The 18,798-nt window shown below is 42.0% G+C and overlaps 15 non-coding genes and 10 pseudogenes across 15 annotated transcripts; all 25 read right to left on the reverse strand.

Annotated features, from left to right (window-relative positions):
• Positions 1 to 714: 714 nt before the first annotated feature.
• LOC122054549 lies at positions 715 to 832 on the reverse strand (annotated as a pseudogene).
• Positions 833 to 1,129: 297 nt separating this feature from the next.
• LOC122054559 lies at positions 1,130 to 1,247 on the reverse strand (annotated as a pseudogene).
• A 699-nt stretch (positions 1,248 to 1,946) lies between these two features.
• LOC122054376 lies at positions 1,947 to 2,065 on the reverse strand. The gene has a single exon (XR_006132697.1). It is a non-coding gene; the product is annotated as a 5S ribosomal RNA (ribosomal RNA).
• A 290-nt stretch (positions 2,066 to 2,355) lies between these two features.
• On the reverse strand, positions 2,356 to 2,474 carry LOC122054561 (annotated as a pseudogene).
• Positions 2,475 to 3,162: 688 nt separating this feature from the next.
• Positions 3,163 to 3,281, reverse strand: LOC122054467. Its single transcript, XR_006132775.1, has one exon. It is a non-coding gene; the product is annotated as a 5S ribosomal RNA (ribosomal RNA).
• A 285-nt stretch (positions 3,282 to 3,566) lies between these two features.
• On the reverse strand, positions 3,567 to 3,685 carry LOC122054555 (annotated as a pseudogene).
• A 709-nt stretch (positions 3,686 to 4,394) lies between these two features.
• On the reverse strand, positions 4,395 to 4,513 carry LOC122054560 (annotated as a pseudogene).
• Positions 4,514 to 5,214: 701 nt separating this feature from the next.
• Positions 5,215 to 5,333, reverse strand: LOC122054557 (annotated as a pseudogene).
• A 701-nt stretch (positions 5,334 to 6,034) lies between these two features.
• On the reverse strand, positions 6,035 to 6,153 carry LOC122054554. The gene has a single exon (XR_006132833.1). It is a non-coding gene; the product is annotated as a 5S ribosomal RNA (ribosomal RNA).
• Positions 6,154 to 6,444: 291 nt separating this feature from the next.
• Positions 6,445 to 6,562, reverse strand: LOC122054514. Its single transcript, XR_006132810.1, has one exon. It is a non-coding gene; the product is annotated as a 5S ribosomal RNA (ribosomal RNA).
• Positions 6,563 to 7,261: 699 nt separating this feature from the next.
• On the reverse strand, positions 7,262 to 7,385 carry LOC122054305. The gene has a single exon (XR_006132633.1). It is a non-coding gene; the product is annotated as a 5S ribosomal RNA (ribosomal RNA).
• Positions 7,386 to 7,672: 287 nt separating this feature from the next.
• LOC122054479 lies at positions 7,673 to 7,791 on the reverse strand. The gene has a single exon (XR_006132782.1). It is a non-coding gene; the product is annotated as a 5S ribosomal RNA (ribosomal RNA).
• A 910-nt stretch (positions 7,792 to 8,701) lies between these two features.
• LOC122054562 lies at positions 8,702 to 8,823 on the reverse strand (annotated as a pseudogene).
• A 2,979-nt stretch (positions 8,824 to 11,802) lies between these two features.
• On the reverse strand, positions 11,803 to 11,921 carry LOC122054251. The gene has a single exon (XR_006132614.1). It is a non-coding gene; the product is annotated as a 5S ribosomal RNA (ribosomal RNA).
• Positions 11,922 to 12,210: 289 nt separating this feature from the next.
• LOC122054340 lies at positions 12,211 to 12,329 on the reverse strand. The gene has a single exon (XR_006132666.1). It is a non-coding gene; the product is annotated as a 5S ribosomal RNA (ribosomal RNA).
• A 705-nt stretch (positions 12,330 to 13,034) lies between these two features.
• LOC122054551 lies at positions 13,035 to 13,153 on the reverse strand (annotated as a pseudogene).
• Positions 13,154 to 13,449: 296 nt separating this feature from the next.
• On the reverse strand, positions 13,450 to 13,568 carry LOC122054370. The gene has a single exon (XR_006132692.1). It is a non-coding gene; the product is annotated as a 5S ribosomal RNA (ribosomal RNA).
• Positions 13,569 to 14,270: 702 nt separating this feature from the next.
• LOC122054317 lies at positions 14,271 to 14,388 on the reverse strand. The gene has a single exon (XR_006132644.1). It is a non-coding gene; the product is annotated as a 5S ribosomal RNA (ribosomal RNA).
• Positions 14,389 to 14,671: 283 nt separating this feature from the next.
• On the reverse strand, positions 14,672 to 14,789 carry LOC122054563 (annotated as a pseudogene).
• A 708-nt stretch (positions 14,790 to 15,497) lies between these two features.
• On the reverse strand, positions 15,498 to 15,616 carry LOC122054388. The gene has a single exon (XR_006132707.1). It is a non-coding gene; the product is annotated as a 5S ribosomal RNA (ribosomal RNA).
• A 290-nt stretch (positions 15,617 to 15,906) lies between these two features.
• LOC122054269 lies at positions 15,907 to 16,025 on the reverse strand. The gene has a single exon (XR_006132616.1). It is a non-coding gene; the product is annotated as a 5S ribosomal RNA (ribosomal RNA).
• A 701-nt stretch (positions 16,026 to 16,726) lies between these two features.
• On the reverse strand, positions 16,727 to 16,845 carry LOC122054485. Its single transcript, XR_006132788.1, has one exon. It is a non-coding gene; the product is annotated as a 5S ribosomal RNA (ribosomal RNA).
• A 284-nt stretch (positions 16,846 to 17,129) lies between these two features.
• LOC122054536 lies at positions 17,130 to 17,247 on the reverse strand (annotated as a pseudogene).
• A 690-nt stretch (positions 17,248 to 17,937) lies between these two features.
• Positions 17,938 to 18,056, reverse strand: LOC122054282. The gene has a single exon (XR_006132618.1). It is a non-coding gene; the product is annotated as a 5S ribosomal RNA (ribosomal RNA).
• A 290-nt stretch (positions 18,057 to 18,346) lies between these two features.
• Positions 18,347 to 18,465, reverse strand: LOC122054421. The gene has a single exon (XR_006132736.1). It is a non-coding gene; the product is annotated as a 5S ribosomal RNA (ribosomal RNA).
• Positions 18,466 to 18,798: the final 333 nt, after the last annotated feature.

Consider the following 18,798-nt stretch of genomic DNA (forward strand, 5'->3'; position numbering starts at 1 on the left):
AAAAAAATCTAGCCATCCTGACCATTCAACTAGTTCCGGCCGATCTTGACCGTTCACTCAGATTTAATCTCATCAATTTACCACGATCCGAGGATGTAAAATTAACGAAGCGCTACCGCGAATGCTCAACCCTCCGCCCTCCCCCCGGTGAAAAAACCTGAAAACAGCAACAAACAAACAAAAAAATCAACCGTTAAATAATCAAACCGTCGCGGCTTCCCGGCGGTCTGCGCCACCATCACATTAACATTTAAACAACCCGCGAAAATAGACCTGCTGATAACACATTTTTATTACCAAAAAAATTTAAATAAAAATAAAAATTAGGTGCAACACAAGGGGTTCCCAGGGGGTCACCTATCCTAGTACTGCACTTCGGAGTTCTGAAGGGATCCGGTGCATTAGTGCAGGTAAGATCGCACCCATCCTTTCTACCACACTCTCCCTATTTAAACTGCCAACGGCCCTCGCGCGAATCAACCCTCCCGCCGCCGCCCTCCCTCCCCCCGACGAAACAACCAGACAACCAAAATCGAAAAATTAAAATTTAAATAAACAAACCACCGCAGCTTCCCATGCGGTCGCCGCTGCCGCCTTCCGGGGGAAGGGAACAAAAAAATAAATAAATAAAAAATTAACAAATAAACAACCCACGGAAAATAGACACACTAACAACATGTTTTTCTTAAAATAATAATAATACTAAAATAAAAATAGGTGCAACACGAGGACTTCCCTGGGGGTCACCCATCCTAGTACTGCTCTTGCCCAAGCACGCTAACTTCGGAGTTCTGATGGGATCCGGTGCATTACTGTTGGTATAATCGCACCCATCGTTTCTACCACACTCTCCCTATTTAAACCGTCAACAGCCCTCGCGCGAATCAACCCTCCCGTCGCCCGTCGGTGCCCTCCCTCCCCCCGACGAAACAACCAGACAACAAAAATCGAAAAATTAAAAGTTAAATAAACAAACCACCGCAACTTCCCATGTGGTCGCCGCCGCCGCCTTCCGGGGGAAGGGAACAAAAAAATAAATAAATAAAAAATTAACAAATAAACAACCTACGGAAAATAGACACACTAATAACACGTTTTTCTTGAATTAATAATAATACTAAAATAAAAAAAGGTGCAACACGGTGACTTCCCAGGGGGTCACCCATCCTAGTACTGCTCACGCCCAAGCACGCTTAACTTCAGAGTTCTAATAGGATCCGATGCAATACACTGGTATGACCTCACCCATTCATTTAACCACACTCTCCCTATTTAAACCGCCAACGGCCCTCGCACGAATCAACACTCCCGCAAGCAAACAGTACAACGCCTCCCGCAAAAAAAAGCAAATAAATAAATCAAGGCGACGCACTGATAACTGCCATAATTATAAGTTGAAATCCAATCCATAAAAAATACAAGATTACTATAACAAAACTCGCAATACGAATCCAACTCAATACACATGATAAAAAATCAATAATTAACCATTGGATCAAATCTGAAGCGAACTGATCATAGGGCTCAGATATAATTAATTCTCGTCGTTCATCAAGATCTGGCTGATTCAAGTTAATCTGTGTAGATCTCCGATGATCAGAGCCGTCCTTTAAGATCTAGTCATCCTGACCATTCAACAAGTTCCGGCCGATCTTGACCGTTCACTCAGATTTAATCTCATCAGTTTACCACGATCCGCGGATGTAAAATTAACGAAGCGCTACCACGAATTCTCAACCCTCCGCCCTCCCCAAGACGAAAAAACCTGAAAACAACAACAAACAAGCAAAAAAATCAAACATTAAATAATCAAACCATCGCGGCTTCCCGGCTGTCTGCGCCACCTTCCGGGGGGATAGTCACATTAACATTTAAACAACCCGCGAAAAATAGTCCCGCTGATAACACATTTTTATTACCAAAAAAATATAAATAAAAATAAATATTAGGTGCACCACGAGGACTTCCCAGGGGGTCACCCATCCTAGTACTGCTCTCGCCGAAGCACGCTTAACTTCGGAGTTATGATGGGATCCGGTGCATTAGTGCTGGTATGATCGCACCCATCCTTTCTACCACACTCTCCCTATTTAAACCACCAACGGCCCTCGCGCGAATCAACCCTCCCGCCGCCGCCCTCCCTCCCCCTGACGAAACAACAAGACAACAAAAATCGAAAAATTAAAAGTTAAATAAACAAACCACCGCAACTTCCCATGCGGTCGCCGCCGCCGCCTTCCAGGGGAAGGGACGAAAAAAATAAATAAATAAAAAATTAACAAATAAACAACCCACAGAAAATAGACACACTAATAACACGTTTTTCTTAAAATAATAATAATGCTAAAATAAAAATAGATCCTACACGAGGACTTCCCAAGGGGTCACCCATCCTAGAACTGCTCTCGCACAAGCACGCTTAACTTCGGAGTACTGATAGGATCTGGTGCATTTGTGTTGGTATGATCGCACCCTCCCTTCATACCACACTCTCCCTATTTAAACCGCCAACGGCCCTCGCGCGAATCAACCCTCCCGGAAGCAAACAGTACAACGCCTCCCGCTAAAAAAAACAAATCAATAAATCAAGGTGACGCACTGATAACTGCCATAATTATAAGTTGAAATCCTTTCCATAAAAAAAAACAGGAAGTACTATAACAAAACCCGCAATACGAATCCAACTCAATAAACATGATAAAAAATCAACAATTAACCATTGGATCAAATCTGAAGCGAACAGATCATAGGGCTCAGATATAATTAATTCTCGTCGTTTATCAAGATCTGGCTGATTCAAGTCAATCTGTGTAGATCTCCGATGATCAGAGCCGTCCATTAAGATCTTGCCAGCCTGACCATTCAACTAGTTCCGGCCGATCTTGACCTTTCACTCAGATTTAATCTCATCAATTTACCACGATCCGAGGACGTAAAATTAACGAAGCGCTACCACGAATCCTTAACCCTCCGCCCTCCCCCATGCGAAAAAACCTAAAAACATCAACAAACAAACAAAAAAATCAACCGTTAAATAATCAAACCGTCGCGGCTTCCCAGCGGTGTGCGCCACGTTCACATTAACATTTAAACAACCCGCAAAAAATAGACCCGCTAATAAAACATTTTTATTACCAAAAAAATATAAATAAAAATAAAAATTAGGTGCAACACAAGGACTTCCCAGAGAGTCACCCAACCTAGTACTTCTCTCGCCCAAGCACGCTTAACTTCGGAGTTCTAATGGGATCCGGTGCAATAGTGAAGGTAAGATCGCACCATCCTTTCTACCACACTCTCCATATTTAAACCGCCAATGGCCCTCGCGCGAATCAACCCTCCCGCCGCCGCCCTCCCTCCCCCCAACGAAACAACCAGACAACAAAAATCGAAAAATTAAAAGTTAAATAATCAAACCACCGCAGCTTCCCATTCGGTCACCGCCGCCGCCTTCCGGGGGAAGGGAATAAAAAATATAAAAAAAAATTAACAAATAAACAACCCACGGAAAATAGACACACTAATAACACGTTTTTCATAAAATAATAATAATACTAAAATAAAAATAGGTGCAACACGAGGACTTCTCAGGGGGTCACCCATCCTAGTACTGCTCTCGCCTAAGTACGCATAACTTCGGATTTCTTAAGGGATCAGGTGTATTAGTGCTGGTATGATCGCTCTCATCCTTTCTACCACACTCTCCCAATTTAAACCACCAACGGCTCTCCCGCGAATCAACCCTCCCGCAAGCAAACAGTACAACGCCTCCCGCTATAAAAAGCAAATAAATAAATCAAGGTGACGCACTGATAACTGCCATAATTATAAGTTGAAATCCTTTCCATAAAAAAAAACAGGAAGTACTATAACTAAACCCGCAATACGAATCCAACTCAATAAACATGAAAAAAAATCAACAATTAACCATTGGATCAAATCTGAAGCTAACTGATCATAGGGCTCAGAAATAATTATTTCTCGTTGTTTATCAAGATCTGGCTGATTCAAGTCAATCTGTGTAGATCTCCGATTATCAGAGCGGTCCATTAAGATCTTGCCATCCTGACCATTCAACTAGTTCCGTCCGATCTTGACCGTTCACTCAGATTTTATCTCATCAATTTACCACGATCCGAGGATGTAAAATTAATGAAGCGCTATCGCGAATCCTCAACCACCGCCCTCCCCCCGACGAAAAAACCTGAAAACAACAACAAACAAACAAAAAAATCAACCATTAAATAATCAAACCGTCGCGACTTCCAGGCGGTCAGCGCCACCTTCCGTGGGGATAGTCACATTAACATTTAAACAACCCGCGAAAAATAGACCCGTTGATAACATATTTTTATTACCAAAAAAATATAAAATATATAAATAAAAATAAAAATTAGGTTCAACACGAGGACTTCCCAGGGGGTCACCCATCCTAGTACTGCTCTCGCCTAAGTACGCATAACTTCATATTTCTTATGGGATCCGGTGCATTAGTGCTGGTATGATCGCTCTCATCCTTTCTACCACACTCTCCCTATTTAAACCACCAACGGCTCTCGCGCGAATCAACCATCCCGCAAGCAAAGAGTACAACGCCTCCCGCTAAAAAAAGCAAATAAATAAATCAAGGTGACGCACTGATAACTGCCATAATTATAAGTTGAAATCCTTTCCATAAAAAAAAAACAGGAAGTACTATAACTAAACCCGCAATACGAATCCAACTCAATAAACATGATAAAAAATCAACAATTAACCATTGGATCAAATCTGAAGCGAACTGATCATAGGGCTCAGATATAATTAATTCTCGTTGTTTATCAAGATCTGGCTGATTCAAGTCAATCTGTGTAGATCTCCGATTATCAGAGCCGTCCATTAAGATCTTGCCATCTTGACCATTCAACTAGTTCTGGCCGATCTTGACCGTTCACTCAGATTTTATCTCATCAATTTACCACGATCCGAGGATGTAAAATTAACGAAGCGCTACCGCGAATCCTCAACCCTCCGCCCTCCCCCCGACGAAAAAACCTGAAAACAACAACAAACAAACAAAAAAATCAACCGTTAAATAATCAAACCATCGCGGCTTCCCGGCGGTCAGCGCCACCTTCCGGGGGATAGTCACATTAACATTTAAACAACCCGCGAAAAATAGACCCGCTGATAACACATTTTTATTACCAAAAAAACATAAATAAAAATAAAAATTTGGTTCAACACGAGGACTTCCCAGGGGGTCACCCATCCTAGTACTGTTCTCGCCTAAGTACGCATAACTTCGGATTTCTTATGGGATCCGGTGCATTAGTGCTGGTATGATCACTCTCATCCTTTCTACCACACTCTCCCTATTTAAACCACCAACGGCTCTCGCGCGAATCAACCCTCCCGCAAGCAAACAGTACAACGCCTCCTGCTAAAAAAAGCAAATAAATAAATCAAGGTGACGCACTGATAACTGCCATAATTATAAGTTGAAATCCTTTCCATAAAAAAAAACAGGAAGTACTATAACTAAACCCGCAATACGAATCCAACTCAATAAACATGATAAAAAATCAACAATTAACTATTGGATCAAATCTGAAGCGAACTGATCATAGGGCTTAGATATAATTAATTCTCGTTGTTTATCAAGATCTGGCTGATTCAAGTCAATCTGTGTAGATCTCCAATTATCAGAGTCGTCCATTAAGATCTTGCCATCCTGACCATTCAACTAGTTCCGGCCGATCTTGACCGTTCACTCAGATTTTATCTCATCAATTTACCACGATCCGAGGATGTAAAATTAACGAAGCGCTACCGCGAATCCTCAACCCTCCGCCCTCCCCCCGACGAAAAAACTTGAAAACAACAACAAACAAACAAAAAAATCAACCGTTAAATAATCAAACCGTCGCGGCTACCCGGCGGTCAGCGCCACCTTCCGGGGGGATAGTCACATTAACATTTAAACAACCCGCGAAAAATAGACCCGCTGATATCACATTTTTATTACCAAAAAAATATAAATAAAAATAAAAATTAGGTTCAACACGAGGACTTCCCTAGGGGTCACCCATCCTAGTACTGCTCTCGCCCAAGCACGCTTAACTTCGGAGTTCTGATGAGATCCGGTGCATTAGTGCTGGTACGATCGAACCCGTCCTTTCTACCACACTCTCCCTATTTAAACCGCCATCGGCCCTCGCGCGAATCAACCCTCCCGCCGCCGCCCTCCCTCCCCCCAATGAAACAACCAGACAACAAAAATCGAAAAAATAAAATTTAAATAAACTAACCACCGCAGCTTCCCATGCGGTCGCCGCCGCCGCATTCCGGGGAAAGGAAACAAAAAAATAAATAAAAAAAAAATTAACAAATAAACAACCCACGGAAAATATACACACTAATAACACATTTTTCTTAAAATAATAATAATACTAAAATAAAAATTAGGTGCAACACGAGAACTTCCCAGGGGTCACCCATCCTAGTACTGCTCTCGACCAAACACGCTTAACTTCAGAGTTCTGATGGGATTCGATGCATTAGTGCTGGTATGATCGCACCCATCCTTTCTACCACACTCTCCCTATTTAAAACGCCAACGGCCCTCGCGCGAATCAACCCTCCCGCAAACAAACAGTACAACACCTCCCGCTAAAAAAAGCAAGTAAATAAACATGGTGACGCACTGATAACTGCCATAATTATAAGTTAAAATTCAATCCATAAAAAAAATAAGAAGTACTATAACAAAACCCACAATACAAATCCAACACAATAAACATGATAAAAAATCAAGAATTAACCATTGAATCAAATCTAAAGCGAACTGATCATAGGGCTCAGATATAATTAATACTCGTCGTTCATCAAGATTTGGCTTATTTAAGTCATTCTGTTTAGATCTCCGATGATCAGAGCCGTCCATTAAGATCTTGTCATCCTGATCATTCAACTAGTTCCGGCCGATCTTGACCGTTCACTCAGATTTATTCTCATCAATTTACCACGATCCGAGGATGTAAAATTAACGAAGCGCTACCGCGAATCGTCAACCCTCCGCCCTCCCCCCGACGAAAAAACCTGAAAACAACAACAAACAAGCAAAAAAATCAACCGTTAAATAATCAAACCGTCGCGGCTTCCCAGCGGTCTGCGCCATCTTCCAGGGGGATAGTCATATTAACATTTAAACAACCCGAGAAAAATAGACCCGCTGATAATTCATTTTTATTACAAAAAAAATATAAATAAAAATAAAAATTGGGTGCAACACGAGGACTTCCCAGGGGGTCGGGTCACCCATCCTAGTACTGCTCTCGCCCACGCACGCTTAACTTCGGAGTTCTGATGGGATCCGGTGCATTAGTGCTGGTATGATCACACCCACCCTTTCTACCACTCTCTCCCTTTTTAAACCGCCAACGACCCTCGCGTGAATCAACCCTCCCGCCGCCACCCTCCCTCCCCCCGGCGAAAAAACCAGACAACAAAAATCGAAAAATTAAAAGTTAAATAAACAAACCACCGTAGTTCTCATGTGGTCGCCGCCGTCGTCTTCCGGGGGAAGGGAACAAAAAAATAAATAAATAAAATTAACAAATAAACAACCCACGAAAAATAGATACACTAATAGCACGTTTTTCTTAAAATAATAATAATACTAAAATAAAAATAGGTGCAACACGAGGACTTCTCAAGGGGTCACCCATCCTAGTACTGCTCTCGCCCAAGCAAGGTTAACTTCAGAGTTTTGATGGGATCCGATGTATTAGTGCTGGTATGATCGCACCCATCCTTTCTACCACACTCTCCCTATTTTAACCGCCAACGGCCCTCGCGCGAATCAACCCTCCCGCAAGCAAACAGTACAACGCCTCCCGCTCAAAAAAGCAAATAAATAAATCAAGGTGACGCACTGATAACTGCCATAATTATAAGTTAAAATCCAATCCATAAAAAAACAAGAAGTACTATAACAAAACCCGCAATACGTATCCAACTCAATAAACATGATAAAAAAATCAACAATTAACCATTGGATCAAATCTGAAGCGAACTGATCATAGGGCTCAGATATAATTAATTCTCGTCGTTCATCAAGATCTGGCTGATTCAAGTCAATCTGTGTAGATCTCCGATGATCAGAGCCGTCCATTAAGATCTAGCCATCCTGACCATTCAACTAGTTCCGGCCGATCTTGACCGTTCACTCAGATTTAATCTCATCAATCTACCACGATCCGAGGATGTAAAATTAACGAAGTGCTACCGCGAATCCTCAACCCTCCGCCCTCCCCCCGACGAAAAAACCTAAAAACAACAACAAACAAACAAAAAAATCAACCGTTAAATAATCAAACCGTCGTGGCTTCTCGGCGGTCTGCGCCACCTTTCGGGGGGATAGTCACATTAACATTTACACAACCCGCGAAAAATAGACCCACTGATAACACATTTTTATTACCAAAAAAATATAAATAAAAATAAAAATAAAAATTAGGTGTTACACGAGGACAAAAATCGAAAAATTAAAAGTTAAATAAACAAACCACCGCAGCTTCCCATGTGGTCGCCGCCGCCGCCTTCCGGGGGAAGGGAACAAAAAAATAAATAAATAAAAATTAACAAATAAACAACCCACGGAAAATAGACACACTAATAGGACGTTTTTCTTAAAATAATAATAATACTAAAATAAAAATAGGTGCAACACGAGGACTTCCCAGGGGGTCACCCATCCTAGTACTGCTCTCGCCCAAGCAAGCTTAACTTCGGAGTTCTGATGGGATCCAGTGCATTTGTAACGCCCGAAAATTCTCAAAATTATTTTAGAAATATTCTATGATTTTTCTGGAATTTTAGAATATTTTTATGGAATTTTTAGAGTAGCGGAAGTAGCAAAAATAAATAGGACCGTAAAATAGCCTACGCGAGAATCGAACCCGAGACCTATTGGGTCCTATGACTTATGGTGAACCATGGTAACCAAGTGAACCCAGCAGAGTCGTGCTGAAAGAAAAGGGAGACAATAATATTTATGTTAGATTTGGGCGGAAATTACCACTTAATATAAATAGGAAATAATTAAGTGAAGGGTTATTTGGTTCGTGATTTTTCCTCTCCTCAAACCCTCACTGCCGAACCTCCCTTCTCCCTCATCTCTCGGCGCCAACCACAAGCAGGGCTAGGGTTCCCCTCTTGGGGCTTCAAGGGCACTTTCCGGCGATGACTTCGACACGAGGACGCTCCCCTCCGCGAGAGGAATGCGTAGACGCGAGAAGATCGTCAAAAGGATCGTCTCCTCTGGAAATCTAGCGATTAGAATCGTAAGAAAATTCGAACAGGAGGTAAGAAACCCCTCACCTGCAGTATGAGTAGCTTTCATGTGAATGTCATGTCTTAGTTTAGTAATACGTAGACCATTGACACAAAGGATGTGAATTAGCGCATACCAAGTGTTCGATTAAATAGTTAGCACAGAAAAATGCAACTTAGGCATCCTAGTACTTAGATAAATGCAACAGAAGCATTTTATAGCTTATTTAGTCTTGCTCCAGCTTTTACAGGACTAGATGTCCAATGGGTGGGCTCCCCCAGTCACCTCTAGGTTTAGATAACCTAGTTCTAGGTTTAGACAACCTAGTAAAAGCAAGACAAGAATTTATTAGCTTATGTTCAGTATTTTACTTTTCAGTGGCACTGTACTGGATTAGATATCCATTGGGTTGGACTCCCACAGTTGTCCCTAGGTTCAGATAACCTAGTAGCCCTACTAAATTCGGGACTTGCAAACCCGGGTCTAGTTAGGGATGCGCGCATAGCACGTACAGTTGCCGGGCCCATTAGCAGCATGATTATATATTTTCATCTATTATATGTATAGTTTTTAAACTCTCACGAATCAGTTGTGTATACAGTTTAAATTCAGTATTAGTTTAGTTTAGTTTAGTTCAGTTCATGCTTCAGTTCAGCTCACTCTTATAATTGTGTATGATAGCTCTATGTTCAGTTCATGTTACACATGCTTTAGATGATAGTATACCATGACTAGCTTTTGATTGCTATGTATTGTATGATAGCATGCCATGTTTTAGTTCAATCAGTACATGTTTCAAATAGCATGTTTTAAAAGCATATTGCATCGAATGCATGTTTTTGTGAGGTAGATGGTTTCTTACTAAGCGAAAGCTTACAGATACTTTTTCCTTATACTGCAGATAAAGGTAAAGGAAAGATGGACTAGTGGAGGCTGGAGGGCAATGCGATGAAGATGTGTGTGGATGGAACTTGGAATAAAGATCTAAGGGAATTTCAGCAAGCTTGTTTAAGCATTAGAACTTTTTAGCGTTTTGGTTATTTTGCACCTTAGTAAGTTAAATGTTATGAACTAGTTAATCATGCATTCTATCATGTTAGAACACTATTTTATGATGTTAGAATGTTTGTATTTAGTCTAGAATAGTTATAAGTAACTTTGGCATGAACAAGTGCTGAAATCAGGCCTTTGGCACGAAATCAGAAACTCGAATCAATCAGCTGATCGATTCGAGAGTTTCCAATCGATCGAAGGATCGACTGGGCAATTGGACTCGCGAACAGTAGGCCTCTGGATCGATCAGCTGATCGATCCAGCAAGTTCTGTCGCGAACAGAAGGCTCTGGGATCGATCACTGGATCGATTGGCCCGTCTGGATCGATGAGCTGATCGATCCAGAATATTGCCCCGAGCACAGTAGCGTGCTGGATCGATCCAACCCACCTCCCGGATACAGTAGCCCTCTGAATCGATCTCCGGATCGATTCGACCATTCCAATCGATCCGTGGATCGATTGGGAGGCCTAATATTAGCTAGAAACCCTTAGTTAAGTTCCTTGACCATAAGGGGAGGTAATAATGACATGAATAGCTTAGATTACACCCCTTAGCACATGTAGAACCAAGAAATGATAATAGTTTAGCAAAAAAATTTTAATTGGTACAGCTTCCGCACTTAGATTTAAGGATGGTCATGGATTAATTAGCACAACATAATGTGACGATCAGCCTTACAACTAAGTTAGTAGAAGGCGGGTCGTTACAGCATTAGTGCTGGTATAATCGCACCCATCCTTTCTACCACACTCTCCCTATTTAAACCGCCAACGACCCTTGCACGAATCAACCCTCCCGCAAGCAAACAGTACAACGCCTCCCGGTAAAAAAAGCAAATAAATAAATCAAGGTGATGCACTAATAACTACAATAATTATAAGTTGAAATCCAATCCATAAAAAAAGAACAAGAAGTACTATAACAAAACCCGCAAAACGAATCCAACTCAATAAACATGATAAAAAAATCAACAATTAACTATTGGATCAAATCTGAAGCGAACTGATCATAGGGCTCAGATATAATTAATTCTCGTCGTTCATCAAGATCTGGCTGATTCAAGTCAATCTGTGTAGATCTCCGATGATCAAAGCCGTCCATTAAGATCTAGCCATCCTGACCATTCAACTAGTTCCGGCCGATCTTGACCGTTCACTCAGATTTAACCTCATCAATTTACCACGATCCGAGGATGTAAAATTAACGAAGCGCTACCGCGAATCCTCAACCCTCCGCCCTCACCCCTACGAAAAAACCTGAAAACAACAACAAACAAACAAAAAAATCAACAGTTAAATAATCAAACCTTCGCGGCTTCCCGGCTGTCTGCGCCACCTTCCGGGGGGATAGTCACATTAACATTTACACAACCCGTGAAAAATAGACCTGCTGATAATAATTTTTATTACCAAAAAAATATAAATAAAAATTAAGTGCAACACGAGGACTTCCCAGGGGGTCACCCATCCTAGTACTGCTCTTGCCCAAGCACCCTTAACTTCGGAGTTCTGATGGGATCCGGTGCATTAGTGCAGGTATGATCGCACCCATCCTTTCTACCACTCTCTCCCTATTTTAACCGCCAACGGCCCTCGCGCGAATCAACCCTCCCGCTGCCGCCATCCCTCCCCCCGACGAAACAAACAGACAACAAAAATCGAAAAATTAAAAGTTCAATAAACAAACCACCGCAGCTTCCCATGCGGTCGCCACCGTCGCCTTCCGGGGGAAGGGAACAAAAAAATAAATAAATAAAAATTAACAAATAAACAACCCACGGAAAATAGACACACTAATAGCACGTTTTTCTTAAAATAATAATAATACTAAAGTAAAAATAGGTGCAACACGAGGACTTCCCAGGGGGTCACCCATCCTAGTACTGCTCTCGCCCAAGCACGCTTAACTTCGGAGTCCTGATTGAATCCGGTGCATTAGTACAGGTATAATCGCACCCATCCATTTTACCACACTCTCCCTATTTAAACCGCCAACGACCCTCGCGCGAATCAACCCTCTCGCAAGCAAACAGTACAACGCCTCCCGGTAAAAAAAGCAAGTAAATAAATCAAGGTGACGCATTGATAACTGCCATAATTATAAGTTGAAATCCAATCCACAAAAAAAAAAACAAGAAGTACTATAACAAAACCCGCAATACGAATCCAACTCAATAAACATGATAAAAAAAATCAACAATTAACTATTGGATCAAATCTGAAGCGAACTGATCATAGGGCTCAGATATAATTAATTCTCGTCGTTCATCAAGATCTGGCTGATTCAAGTCAATCTGTGTAGATCTCCGATGATCAGAGCCGTCCATTAAGATCTAGCCATCCTGACCATTCAACTAGTTCCGGCCGATCTTGACCGTTCACTCAGATTTAATCTCATCAATTTACCACGATCCGAGGATGTAAAATTAACGAAACGCTACCGCGAATCCTCAACCCTCCGCCCTCCCCCCGACGAAAAAACCTGAAAACAACAACAAACAAACAAAAAAATCAACCGTTAAATAATCAAACCGTCGCGGCTTCCCGGCGGTCTGCGCCACCTTCCAGGGGGATAGTCACATTAACATTTACACAACCCGCGAAAAATAAACCTGCTGATAACAATTTTTATTACCAAAAAAAATATAAATAAAAATAAAAATTAGGTGCAACACGAGGACTTCCCAGGGGGTCACACATCCTAGTACTGCTCTCGCCCAAGCACGCTTAAATTAGGAGTTCTGATGGGAACCGATGCATTAGTGCTGGTATGATCGGACACATCCTTTCTTCCACTCTCTCCCTATTTAAACCGCCAATGGCCCTCGCGCGAATCAACCCTCCCGCCGCCGCCCTCCCTCCCCCCGACGAAACAACCAGACAACAAAAATCGAAAAATTAAAAGTTAAATAAACAAACCACCGCAGCTTTCCATGTGGTCGCCGCCGCCGCCGCCGCCTTCCGGGGGAAGGGAACAAAAAGATAAATAAATAAAAAATTAACAAATAAACAACCCACGGAAAATAGTCACACTAATAGCACGTTTTTCTTAAAATAATAATAATACTAAAATAAAAATAGGTGCAACACGAGGACTTCCCAGGGGGTCACCCATCCTAGTACTGCTCTCGCCCAAGCAAGCTTAACTTCGGAGTTCTGATGTGATCCGGTGCATTAGTGCTGGTATAATCGCACCCATCCTTTCTACCACACTCTCCCTATTTAAACCGCCAACGACCCTCGTGCGAATCAATCCTCCCGCAAGCAAACACTACAACGCCTCCCGGTAAAAAAAGCAAATAAATAAATCAAGGTGACGCACTGATAACTGCTATAATTATAAGTTGAAATCCAATCCATAAAAAAAAAACAAGAAGTACTATAACAAAACCCGCAATACGAATCCAACTCAATAAACATGATAAAAAAATCAACAATTAACTATTGGATCAAATCTGAAGCGAACTGATCATAGGGCTCAGATATAATTAATTCTCGTCGTTCATCAAGATCTGGCTGATTCAAGTCAATCTGTGTAGATCTCCGATGATCAGAGCCGTCCATTAAGATCTAGCCATCCTGACCATTCAACTAGTTCCGGCCGATCTTGACCGTTCACTCAGATTTAATCTCATCAATTTACCACGATCCGAGGATGTAAAATAACGATGCGCTACCGCGAATCCTCAACCCTCCGCCCTCCCCCCGACGAAAAAACCTGAAAACAACAACAAACAAACAAAAAAATCAACTGTTAAATAATCAAACCGTCGCGGCTTCCCGGCGGTCTGCGCCACCTTCCGGGGGGATAGTCACATTAACATTTACACAACCCGCGAAAAATAGACCTGCTGATAACACATTTTTATTACCAAAAAAATATAAATAAAAATAAAAATTAGGTGCAACACGAGGACTTCCCTGGGGTCACCCATCCTAGTACTGCTCTCGCCCAAGCACGCTTTACTTCGGAGTTCTGATGGGATCCGGTGCATTAGTGCTGGTATGATAGCACCCATCCTTTCTACCACTCTATCCCTATTTAAACCGCCAACGACCCTCGTGCGAATCAACCCTCCCCCCGCCGCCCTCACTCCTCCCGACGAAACAACCAGACAACAAAAATCGAAAAATTAAAAGTTAAATAAGCAAACCACCGCAGCTTCCTATGCGGCCGCCGCCTTCCGGGGGAAGGGAACGAAAAAATAAATAAATAAAAAATTAACAAATAAACAACCCACGGAAAAGAGACACACTAATAGCATGTTTTTCTAAAATAAAAATAATATTAAAATAAAAATAGGAGCAACACGAGGACTTCCTAGGGGTCACCCATCCTAGTACTGTTCTCTCCCAAGCAAGTTTAACTTCGGAGTTCTGATTGAATCTGGTCCATTAGTGCTGATATAATCACACCCATCCTTTCTACCACACTCTCCCTATTTAAACCGCCAACGACCCTCGCGCGAATTAACCCTCCCGCAAGCAAACAGTACAACGCCTCCCGGTAAAAAAAGCAAATAAATAAATCAAGGTGACGCACTGATAACTGCCATAATTATAAGTTGAAATCCAATCCATAAAAAAAAACCAAGAAGTACAATAACAAAACCCGCAATACGAATCCAACTCAATAAACATGATAAAAAAATCAACAATTGGATCAAATCTGAAGCGAACTGATCATAGGGCTCAGATATAATTAATTCTCGTCGTTCATCGAGATCTGGCTGATTCAAGTCAATCTGTGTAGATCTCCGATGATCAGAGTCGTCCATTAAGATCTAGCCATCCTGACCATTCAACTAGTTCCGGTCGATCATGACCGTTCACTCAGATTTAATCTCATCAATTTACCACGATCCGAGGATGTAAAATTAACGAAGCGCTACCGCGAATCCTCAACCCTCCGCCCTCCCGCCGACGAAAAAACCTGAAAACAACAACAAACAACAAAAAAAATCAACCGTTAAATAATCAAACCATCGCGGCTTCCCGGCGATCTGCGCCACCTTCCGGGGGGATAGTCACATTAACATTTACACAACCCGCAAAAAATAGACCCGCTGATAACACATTTTTATTACCAAAAAAATAAAAATAAAAATAAAAATAAAAATAAAAATTAGGTGCATCATGAGGACTTCCCAGGGGGTCACCCATCATAGTACTGCTCTCGCCCAAGCACGCTTAACTTCGGAGTTCTGATGGGATCCAGTGCATTAATGCTGGTATGATCGCACGCATCCTTTTTACCACTCTCTCCCTATTTAAACCGCCAACGACCCTCGTGCGAATCAACCCTCCCGCCGCCGCCCTCCCTCCCCCCGACGAAACAACCAGACAACAAAAATCGAAAAATTAAAAGTTAAATAAACAAACCACCGCAGCTACCCATGCGGTCGCCGCCGCCGCCTTCCAGGGGAAGGGAACAAAAAAATAAATAAATAAAAAATTAACAAATAAACAACCCACGGAAAATAGACATACTAAAAGCACGTTTTGCTTAAAATAATAATAATACTAAACTAAAAATAGGTGCAACACGAGGACTTCCCAAGGGGTCACCCATCCTAGTACTGCTCTCGCCCAAGCAAACTTAACTTCGGAGTTCTGATGTGATCCGGTGCATTAGTGCTGGTATAATCGCACCCATCCATTCTACCACACTCTCCCTATTTAAACCGCCAACGACCCTCGCGCGAATCAACCCTCCCGCAAGCAAACAGTACAACGCCTCCCGGTAAAAAAGCAAATAAATAAATCAAGGTGACGCACTGATAACTGCTATAATTATAAGTTGAAATCCAATCCATAAAAAACAAACAAGAAGTACTATAACAAAACTCGCAATACGAATCCAACTCAATAAACAGGATAAAAAAATCAACAATTAACTATTGGATCAAATCTGAAGCGAACTGATCATAGGGCTCATATATAATTAATTCTCGTTGTTCATCAAGATCTGGCTGATTCAAGTCAATCTGTGTAGATCTCCGATGATCAGAGCCGTCCATGAAGATCTAGCCATCCTGACCATTCAACTAGTTCTGGCCGATCTTCACCGTTCACTCAGATTTAATCTCATCAATTTACCACGATCCGAGGATGTAAAATAACGAAGCGCTACCGCGAATCCTCAACCCTCCGCCCTCCCCCCGACGAAAAAACCTGAAAACAACAACAAACAAACAAAAAAATCAACCGTTAAATAATCAAACCGTCGCGGCTTCCCGGCGGTCTGCGCCACCTTCCGGGGGGATAGTCACATTAACATTTACACAACCCGCGAAAAATAGACCCGCTGATAACACATTTTTATTACCAAAAAATTATAAATAAAAATAAAAATTAGGTGCAACACGAGGACTTCCCTGGGGGTCACCCATCCTAGTACTGCTCTCGCCCAAGCACACTTTACTTCGGAGTTCTGATGGGATCCGGTGCAATTGTGCTGGTATAATAGCACCCATCATTTCTACCACTCTATCCCTATTTAAACCGCCAACGGCCCTCGTGCGAATCAACCCTCCCGCCGCCGCCCTCACTCCTCCCGACGAAACAACCAGACAACAAAAATCGAAAAATTAAAAGTTAAATAAACAAACCACCGCAGCTTCCCATGCGGCCCCCGCCTTCCGGGGGAAGGGAACAAAAAAATAAATAAATAAAAAATTAACAAATAAACAACCCACGGAAAAGAGACACACCAATAGCATGTTTTTCTTAAAATAAAAATAATATTAAAATAAAAATAGGAGCAATACGAGGACTTCCCAGGGGTCACCCATCCTAGTACTGCTCTCGCCCAAGCAAGCTTAACTTCGGAGTTCTGATTGAATCCGGTGCATTAGTGCTGATATAATCGCACCCATCCTTTCTACCACACTCTCCCTATTTAAACCGCCAACGACCCTCGAGCGAATTAACCCTCCCGCAAGCAAACAGTACAACGCCTCCCGGTAAAAAAAGCAAATAAATAAATCAAGGTGACGCACTGATAACTGCCATAATTATAAGTTGAAATCCAATCCATAAAAAAAAACCAAGAAGTACAATAACAAAACCCGCAATACGAATCCAACTCAATAAACATGATAAAAAAATCAACAATTGGATCAAATCTGAAGCGAACTGATCATAGGGCTCAGATATAATTAATTCTCGTCGTTCATCGAGATCTGGCTGATTCAAGTCAATCTGTGTAGATCTCCGATGATCAGAGCCGTCCATTAAGATCTAGCCATCCTGACCATTCAACTAGTTCCGGCCGATCTTGACCGTTCACTCTGATTTAATCTCATCAATTTACCACGATCTGAGGATGTAAAATTAACGAAGCGCTACCGCGAATCCTCAACCCTCCGCCCTCCCGCCGACGAAAAAACCTGAAAACAACAAAAAACAAACAAAAAAATCAACCGTTAAATAATCAAACCATCGCGGCTTCCCGGCGGTCTGCGCCACCTTCCGGGGGGATAGTCACATTAACATTTACACAACCCGCAAAAAATAGACCCGCTGATAACACATTTTTATTACCAAAAAAATATAAATAAAAATAAGGTGCATCACGAGGACTTACCACGGGGTCACCCATCATAGTACTGCTCTCGCCCAAGCACGCTTAACTTCGGAGTTCTGATGGGATCCGGTGCATTAATGCTGGTATGATCGCACCCATCCTTTTTACCACTCTCTCCCTATTTAAACCGCCAACGACCCTCGTGCGAATCAACCCTCCCGCCGCCGCCCTCCCTCCCCCCGACGAAACAACCAGACAACAAAAATCGAAAAATTAAAAGTTAAATAAACAAACCACCGCAGCTTCCCATGCGGTCGCCGCCGCCGCCTTCCAGGGGAAGGGAACAAAAAAATAAATAAATAAAAAATTAACAAATAAACAACCCACGGAAAATAGACATACTAATAGCACGTTTTCCTTAAAATAATAATAATACTAAACTAAAAATAGGTGCAACACGAGGACTTCCCAGGGGGTCACCCATCCTAGTACTGCTCTCGCCCAAGCAAGCTTAACTTCAGAGTTCTGATGTGATCCGGTGCATTAGTGCTGGTATAATCTCACCCATCCTTTCTACCACACTCCCCCTATTTAAACCGCCAACGACCCTCGCGCGAATCAATCCTCCCGCAAGCAAACAGTACAACGCCTCCCTGTAAAAAAAGCAAATAAATAAATCAAGGTGACGCACTGATAACTGCCATAATTATATGTTGAAATCCAATCCATAAAAAAAAACAAGAAGTACTATAACAAAACCCGCAATACGAATCCAACTCAATAAACATGATAAAAAAAATCAACAATTAACTATTGGATCAAATCTGAAGCGAACTGATCATAGGGCTCAGATATAATTAATTCTCGTCGTTCATCAAGATCTGGCTGATTCAAGTCAA

This window comes from Zingiber officinale, chromosome 3A (assembly GCF_018446385.1).
Source record: "Zingiber officinale cultivar Zhangliang chromosome 3A, Zo_v1.1, whole genome shotgun sequence".
In the NCBI taxonomy this organism is placed as follows: domain Eukaryota; kingdom Viridiplantae; phylum Streptophyta; class Magnoliopsida; order Zingiberales; family Zingiberaceae; genus Zingiber; species Zingiber officinale.